This window comes from Amyelois transitella, chromosome 12, assembly GCF_032362555.1.
Source record: "Amyelois transitella isolate CPQ chromosome 12, ilAmyTran1.1, whole genome shotgun sequence".
In the NCBI taxonomy this organism is placed as follows: domain Eukaryota; kingdom Metazoa; phylum Arthropoda; class Insecta; order Lepidoptera; family Pyralidae; genus Amyelois; species Amyelois transitella.
The window spans coordinates 6,792,382-6,801,995 of record NC_083515.1 but is presented as its reverse complement, the minus strand read 5'-3'; positions in this window follow the sequence as shown (position 1 = coordinate 6,801,995).

Sequence of the window (9,614 nt, the reverse complement as noted above, 5' to 3'; positions counted from 1 at the left end):
CGGGATACAATGGCGGTATTAAAACATTTACATAGTGTATTCTGTCATTATTCCTGTTAAATTAATAATGCTGATGGCCACAATGAAACTAAAGTTAGAGATGTCTGTCTAGTCTATCGGTCCCTATTATGTATGGATATTATTTAGTTTCACGACAAGTTGTCAGGACAATATGGTATTATTTGGTATCTCAAAGAATACTTAATTAAATATATTATGAGGTATGTACTACAGGAATTTTAATTCGATTTATACATATTTTGTTTAAATAATTTTCTATGAAGATATGTAATTGAAATTTTATTTCTGTTAAAGACATATTAACGTCATTTAATATAGCTAGCTTTAACTATTCCAAACAATTTTTTTGTTATTATTTTTATATATTATACCAGAACCAAACTCATGAACTGACATATCCACGAACAACTCCACTGAATCTAGAGTTTTACCAAGTGTTCTATGTATTAAGAAATTCCTACGGCTCCGCTTGCTTGAAACGGCAAATCTCGTTATATTTTACGTTTTATGCGGGCGGAATTGTGGGTTTACCCTATTAAAATTATAAATTTCATTAGGTAATTCTTCACATTTGCTAGGGAGTTGAATATCAGTCAGTGTGTTCATCGCCAATTCAAGCTCAAAGCAAACTGTCGTACTTTCCATTACTGGAACCAAAAGTAAATGAAAATTGATGAGTGGTTTTTTACCTGAATGTAGGTTTGTGTAATTTCTTTATATTTTCTATTATTTTCAAATTCGACCTACTTTCATTTCAACCCAAATTTGCAATTAAACAGAATCAGATTCCGCCAGATTAAATCCTGTGTGATTGAAACAAAGTTTTGCCACTTCTGAAACTACACGAGCGTTGTATGTTGTGTTCGTCATTGTTAATTAGCAAGAAATATGTAACCGCCTCACTCGTGAGGCGAGACTCTACGAGAAACGTTCCATCTTTGTGGAGTTCCAACGAACTAATGTACAGTCGGCTAGGTAAAGAGATAAATAAATGACGTCACCCGCTTTAGCTTTTTCGATGCAAAGATAACATATTTTAATTGTTAATTCTTGCTTTGCTTGTAAAATTGTTTTGGTTGTAGACGTAAATATTTTGTATCCGATGTAGACAAAAGGTATGTGCCACTTTGCATATTGTGATATGTGGCTGATCGGTAGCAATATATTTTAATAACTTTCTTTCTCGACTTAATGTGATTCATAACTGTGTATCTTTAAATCCCTCCCAACTTGAAACTCATTTAAATAATGGCAGTTGAAAAAGTGTTCAATAAATTAAGAATAATTTGATGAAGTCACGAAGTAGATTATATCCAAATACCGAGAAGAGATGAATATGTTAAAAAAAACAGAAATCAAATGCATGACTTCATGACCCTGTGATAAGAGCATTTATTACTAAACCACATAAGCCCACAGGTAATTAGAATGTTTCATAATCCCACTCCAACTGTACATGTTCGCTTTTAATAGGCAAGAAACTTTCCACTTAAGAGGCCAAAGGAATAATTTAAACTTGTGTAGTTAGATCAGGCATGTTTGCTTTAATACAAAATTGTTAAACGTTCTTGTTTAGACACCATACAAGCTATTGTTAGTAGGAAACTTTTAATTGAGTTTTATCACTAATATCGGGTTTGTTTTGTTTGAGTTTCGGAAGATTATTTGGCATTACATAACCGCGGTACTTCCGCAGCAAGATTGCATTGCACCTTAACTGTTCGACCACCGACACCCATTTTTTAGTTTTTCTCATAATCGCTTGATATAAAAAATACAGTGGTTAATACTCTTCTCTTTTTTGAAGAAGGTTAAAACCGGAAACAAATGCATATTGTGCGAAATACAGCATTTAGATCGGGCAAGTCAACAAATAACTTTCATGTCAGATTTCATTTTGTATGCAAACAAAATTAACAGCTCAAAGGCTCTCATTTACCAGCGGGTCACCGCGAACCCTCAGCTCATTTTTTATGTAGATTGCGTCGAAGAAAAGTTTCACAATATCAGTCTGCGAGAGTCCTGCAACGCTCCTTCGGGACCCTTGCCGTATTAAATTTGGCTATGTCTACGACTGGCACTTCAGAAGACACTATACGAAGTGTTTTATGGAATATGGACGTCTTATTATGCGCACAAATAGAATTCGGGAATGTTTGGAATATTCCATTTGCTTTTTAATAAATGTTGAATGTAAACTATGTAAATAATAAATAGGATCAGTTACTTCATATTTTTTTTCAAGATTTTTCAATATATATATCTGGTTTTAAGTCAAATAAAGACAAAACTTGAGTTTATTCAGGAATTACCAGGAATTTTACTAAACCACATCTTTGTTTGCTGATGATTTGATGCGAATGATGAGTGCAAACAATTATTCGGCCAAAAGTCGCTGTTTTACAGCACAAAAATTTGTATACGTTTTTATTTTATGTTTAATTTATAATTAAGTACCAATTAAGTCCAAAATAAAAAAACTCTCTCTAACTCTTAAAAGTACAAATTGGCATATAAAAACAAATAGTGCTGTAGCTTTGATGTTTTAATTAAAAATAAACAAAACGTAAGAGCTGAAAGTTATATGCAAAGGAACATTTCATACAATGCTCAAGAATATAAACACAATATTACAGGTCGTTTTATTTTACGCAAAGCATTTCGACGCTAACAAATATAATCCTACTGAATGTAAACGTCTCATCATTTGACTAATTTTCCTGCAAAGCTGCGTTCTAGCGAATACGTTTGGCCATTAGCCCGGGCGGGCAGTATGCATTACTCCGCGGTAGGATTTTGCATTTCCATCTTATTGTTGCGTCTCGTTTGGATGCAAATATTTTATAGTTCAAGCCCGAGCAAGCCGTCCCGCATTTTAGTTTCTTTCGCTTCCTGTAATTTGCTTTCGCTGTTTTTTTTTTTATTTCTCGTTTCGCTTATTCTGATTTTAAATGAAACCTGCATGGAATCCGAGAGCATGCCGCATTTCCCCTGCAGTTATTGTTCGTTGCGACGACATTTACCGGGGATTTTTGATGTTTATTGAGGCAATGAGTATAGCTCTCAAGATTTTATTGTGAAACATATTGTTTCAATGTTTCATATTACGCAGTTAGAACAGGTACAAAGTAATATTAGAACGACGATTCATAAATCATAAATCGTACTTTAATTGCTTTGTGTCAATGTGTTTCACATTTTTGTCCAATATGTCTACCTATATTCTTAAATCCAATTTTCAATTAGTAAAATGCATTAAAAAGAGTTCGAAATAACCATGAATTAAATTTAAGAAAAATAAAAAAAAATTATGAATAAGAAACTACATACTGCAAGTTGCGGGCACAGCTAGTAATATATATGGATTTAGAATAAACATTAGTCTAAACTTTTTTACAGAGATAATAACATCTGAAACAAGACTAAATTCCTTCAAACACCTATCTTTATCTTTGTTAAAATTTCCCAAACAATTAAACAAAAAAATATTTTATAACCATTATGTCGAATATTAAATATATTCCAAAGCATTCTTACAATGATAAGGTATCTAGCTTACAGCATTATACCTTTGCATGATTGATATTAGCCGTACATAGTAACTCTTCAATAAAAAGTAAAACTAAACACAAACTACCTTTTTTCAGTCAAAATAAAAAACAATCCACTTCAGTCGCAATTCCATCAAGCAAAAATTATGCCTCGTAAGTATTTCAGATGAAGCAACAAAAAATTCTTGTTCGTAACCTCAGTACATACTTGGAAAGATAAAAGCTCATAACCCCGAGCAGTGCGCCGTGTACGTTTATTACTATGTCAAGCATAACTTTAAATGTTGAATATTGTGTCACTTCCTTCATATTACCATGCCTGGTACATTTGCATGCATAATAGATTTCCGACGCTGCCGATGCGCGGGAAAGGATTTAATGACATTTTGTGCCTGTTTATCTGGTCGTGTTCAAGCATCAGAGAAGGAAAGGCTGTTGTATACACATAACTACTCGTATATAGTTCATGATTTTGTTTGCGAGTAACTATTGTTTCCATAACGTAATATAAATAAAAGATCATGACCAGGCAACGAACGTATTTTTAGCTATATTTTTACCAAATTATGTACATAGAAAACATAAAGGAATTTTAAGTACATAAAAATAGTACAAAGGTTCTGATTTCGTTTTTTATTGGCATTGCATTGGTAGGATACGTAAGTACACCCAACGTCTTGTTAAGGGCTAAGTTACAATAAACTTGCGCTTGTCCCAGCTTTGAACGGTATGTTTAACAGTCTGTGAAATCTTATCTAAGTAATGTTGAAAATCGCATTAAAATTCGTGGCGTGGATTAGGAAGACTTAAAAGACGAGTCCTGAATAAAAAAATGTAATCGTTGTTTATTAACAAAAGAATGTAATTTAAAAAGAAAAAACTAAACTTTAGTTATGATAGGGTTTTTAAAAGGAAATTACGGTCTTTGTGGAATATAAATCTACTCAAAAAATTGTAACTCAATTCTCAGAATTTTAGCATTTTGCGTTTGTATCTAGTAAATGGTTTTTAATTTTCTCGCAGCTGTTTTCTCCCAAGTGGCTGTAGAGAATTCAACTGTCCAATTTGTAGGACTTAACCAAATTATGCCGTTTCATTCCTCGTACAAAATGTAGATTCATATCATTCTTCATATGTTTGAATCACGGGTCGAAATACCTTAAAAACATGCGAAGTTATATCGAATAAAGGAATGAATGTTATTATTATTTTAGATCAACAATTATGGAACATGATTAAATATTTACATTTGATGTATGTATATACTCGTATATAAATACGTATTAGTTTATTTTATGCTATATTTTTTTTATTTTTGCTTTAATTGTTTACTACCTACTTTTCTACCTTTGAATGTCTGTCCAAATTTACGCTGAGATAATTACTCATGCAATTATACATTTAGGCGAAATTATATTGATTGATCATTTATTATCACATTTGGTACTAATCATTTAATTTTAACGATATATTCTGACTTAAAACCTTGTTAAAACTTCATTTTGCCCCAGCCTATCTGGAGACCCGCCAACGGAACGTTGCGGTTTTTTATATACGCAACAAATTCCCGAAGTACTACGTTTTAATTTAGCCATTTTGGCACGTCCCGACGGAACTGCGGATCATTTGTATTAGAAATACGGGTAATATGATCCCGGCGACGGCGGAATTACTCGACTCCCTGCCGAGCACCCGTTTGTGGTATGTGACGTAACACTGAAGGTACAGAAATAATGCCGTAGCTTACAATATTTATTTTATGTTTCCTTTAAGAAAACAAATAAATAAAGAATAATAAGTACTATTTGAATCTCAATTCCATCTTAAAGCCAAACAGCTGAACGTGACCTATTAGTCTTTACAAGACTGTTGGCTCTGTCTACCCCGCAAGGGATATAGATGTGATTATATGTATGTATGTATGTAATAAGTACCTAAGTCAGAAGTTTTATCATCTTTTTTTTCTCTTGCGTAGGTTTATGTTTTTGTTTCGTAAGCATGTAAGTAGGTAGCATGTATCTTTTGAAAATGTACAATCGTATAATTAAGACTTCGGAATTAGAATGATTAGAATATACATAAGTGTAATATTACTTTGTTCCGAATGTCTGTGAGTGTACTTTATTAAATTAAAATAAATAAAGCTTCATTTCCACATATAAAATAACCTATGTGAGTTTTACTTTTGCCTTTACTTTACTTTGTGGTAGCGTTATGAGGTTGTTACGCGTCGTAGTAAACAGGGAACTCAGGTAGAACGAATATTTGCCACAGATTGTATTCAATCGTAGAAGAAAGAAAACGACAAAAACATAGAAATGTGTTTTCTGGGTTTCCTGTTATTGTATTGTATTTCATTGTTAAATACAATACAATATTATACATTTTCGTAGCTTCCTAGATGTCCCAATTTTCGAACAAATCGACTATTGTATATAAATAGGTATGTTTTTCTAGCTTTTGATTTTGCGGCTCGTACCTACACTCATAAATAAATAACAAAACTGATTAAACTTAATGCTATGCATTCTCTACAAGTTCACCTTTGGGACAATGCCAAAGTAGAATTATGCTTAATTGGCCAAAAATTGTCACCGTATAACTCATTTTGTGTTTGGAAATGACAGAAAATATTTTTCAATGTCAGAAAAGCAGTACAAACCGAATTTCCGATATCAAAGCTATTATCCACGAAGGCTTTTATTCTACTAGTGATTATCAAAATAGCTGACGTTTATGGAATATACATAGACAGCTAATGAAAACCTAATGCAAATAAGCTGATTACACTAGCTATTGTAGCTAGCTGCCCGAATTGCAAGCTTAATAAAATTATGATTCGCCTATTCTCATGCAAATGTCTAGTTATTAGAATACCTCCGTTGCAACTTGGCTTAACTCAAATAGAACCCAGGACGAGTACAGAAATTAAGGATTTCTGTAATTTCCTCAGGCTACGTTTCACGGTGAATAAAATCTGCGATGCTCAGACTAAGCTGCATTTCGCTACCAAGAATGAATGAATTGTAATTAAATATAAAACGGCAAGTGGAAAACTTTTTCTTAAATACCAAAAAAATGCCCGAAAAGTTGTAGGCATTTCAAAATAAAAATATTAACAGTATTACAAATTATTTAAATGTCTGTCTTTAATAAAATGATAAAGATAATCTATGTCCGTTCCCGCTGTGGCGATCAGTAATGTCACAAACCGACTGTCAATCATGGCGAAGAAAATGACGCATTCAGCCAATAAAAGCGAAGAGTCTTTAGGTATCACGCAAACAGAGATTTTACAGATTGGATCATATTTACATTCGTCATAACATCATCGGAGACTCAGTTTCCCAGGAATAACACCTAGCCTGGCGGGAAAATCTTCCCTTTGGTGGCAGTCGAGCTATAATCACCGCTCCCGCTACACCGACACTAAAGAAAAGGAACACTCCGTATCTTTCCCATGTAGTAAAAGGTAAGGTCATGCTAATAAACTTGAGATTAATATTGTAAGCGATGGGCTAGCAACTTGTCACTATTTGAATCTCGCTTCCATTATAAATGCGTACAGAACGTCTCTCTCTTCCGCGGATTTCCTTCAAAGGATATGATAATATGTATGTACGTGTATGTATGAAGATAATCATAATTGTTACTCGTAAAAACACATAAACAAGGATAAATTTTACATATATTACCAACTTCCTTTTCAAAATATTCTTATTTGGGTTAAGGCATTTCTAAAATATGTTATGACTAATTGACTACCTATGTCTGTTTTAATAAATCTGAAAATTTCTGTCTTTAGTTATTCCCTTTGCGTTCCTCTTGATTGCATCCTCACCTCTCCTTTGTAGTCGCCTAATGTGTAGGGTACATCGCCGTGGGAGCATCGGTTAGCTAAAAAGTCGACGATACATGGCCACTTGACCACGTCAGGATTTGAACCTAACATATATACTTTACGCCTTTTTATTCGAGCACCTTAACCGTTCAACCACCCGTGTCTTTCTATCATCAGGGATAAAAAGTGACAACATTTTACAAAAAAAAAAAAATATACAATCGAGTGTATAACTGAAAATTTAAAATAAAATCTTTTTTATTCGCATAAATCCGAAATTGCCATTGTAATAACACCTTTCCAATATCGAATTATTTTACAAGTAACCCAATTATCGAACAATTGATTACTGCGTTAATTCCATTACAATCCTCGGTATTATAGCGATATCGCGTTTTGATTCAATTATGCATAAATATATCCTGTTAGTTTATCTCGAATATCAATTAATATGTTTCCCTCAGGACAAAAGACAAACACCGTCACGCTGTGAATTTGTTAGGTGACTATTGATTTATCTAAGTTTAGCACTTAACTTGTTAAATGTTAACCCAGTATATTTTCAGCATGTACTTTATTATTTTACGTGCTTTTTATTGCATTGTATTTGATATAGGTGAGGTGCCTGCATGACGCGAAGTCATTTTGTATTTTTAACAAAATATTTTGTTTTTTATATTTTACACGACATAATAATATGTGCCGTGTGGTTTCTGGCACCAATAAAAAAAAGAATAGGACTACTCCATCTCGTACCCATGGATTGTTTATGTTTTTTTAGGCGACTAAGGGATAGGCTTATAAACTTGGAATTCTTCTTTTAGGCGACGGGCTAGCAACCTGTCACTATGTGAATCTCAATTCTATCATCAAGCCAAAAAGCTCAATGTGACCTATTAGTCTTTTCAAGACTGCTGACTTTGTCTACCCCGCAAGTGACATAGACTTGATTATATGTATGTAAATAATAATAGCGTTGCTTTGTTTTTGAATCGCGTCTTACGACATCAAGTTCAACTATTATCTACTCGGCGATAAACCACACGGCATATAATTGTCTTAGAATGGTAAATCTATTCAAGCGATTATTCAACAGACATCCTCATTAATGTCGAGATTAGCTAATGCACAATTAATTTCCTACGAGTTTACAGTCGAATCTGACATTAGAAATATATGTCCCGTAATAATTCACCATCAGAAATCTAGGCAAATTTTAGACACGAAATTTATGAATCGTCGGTTGATTATACAACATAAATCAATATCAAGATAACGTCAGGATCCGAGTTCGAATTCCAATTTATTATTTATTGATTTGTTATTGTTGTAATTATTAATAAATATTTAACGAAATATTTACATCACATTTTGTGCTGATCTTGGTGTTAAAGATTGTCGATTATTAATAATGATTTTTATATATTCTAGATGTTCTTGTATGTAACATAAATATACAAAGTACACAGGTAGACATTTTTTTTTTTGACAAATTACACAGATTGAGTTAGTCTCGAAGTAAGTTCGAGACATGTGTTACGAGATACTAACTCAACGATACTATATTTTATAATGAATACTTATATAGATAAACATCCAAGACCCAGGCCAATCAGAAAAAGTTCATTTCTCATCATGCCCTGGCCGAGAATCGAACCCGGGACCTCCGGTGACACAGACAAGCGCACAACCGCTGCGCCACAGAGGCCGTTTAATTGATGGTACTGGTTAAAAATAGGAATATGATAGTATCGTTATTATCTTTTTTATGCACTAACTTTGTTTATTGATAGAACGCATTCGAAAAAACGAAATAAGGGACGAATGTTAGAATGACAATAAATTGCTTTAAAAGGGAAGCATGATGAAAGATTTTTTAATTAAGAATTTCATTAATTCTTTATCATTTAGGTTATGTCAATAAAAAAGTAATCACAAAAGAAATAATAAAAATAGATCATGCCAAAATATAAATGTGCTAAATCAACCTTGAATATTTTTATGGGTTGCACGTACAGATATAAATATACATTGTTACGAATTCTGTGCAAATTCATAATGAAAATGAAAAAAAAGAATATTTTTAATAACTTTATTTACGTATTCCATTTAAATCTTACAATAAATACAATAAAATGAAATTAAAATACAACAATTTTCGTGTCACTGTACATTACATAGTTAAAGATAATGTCGTGCAA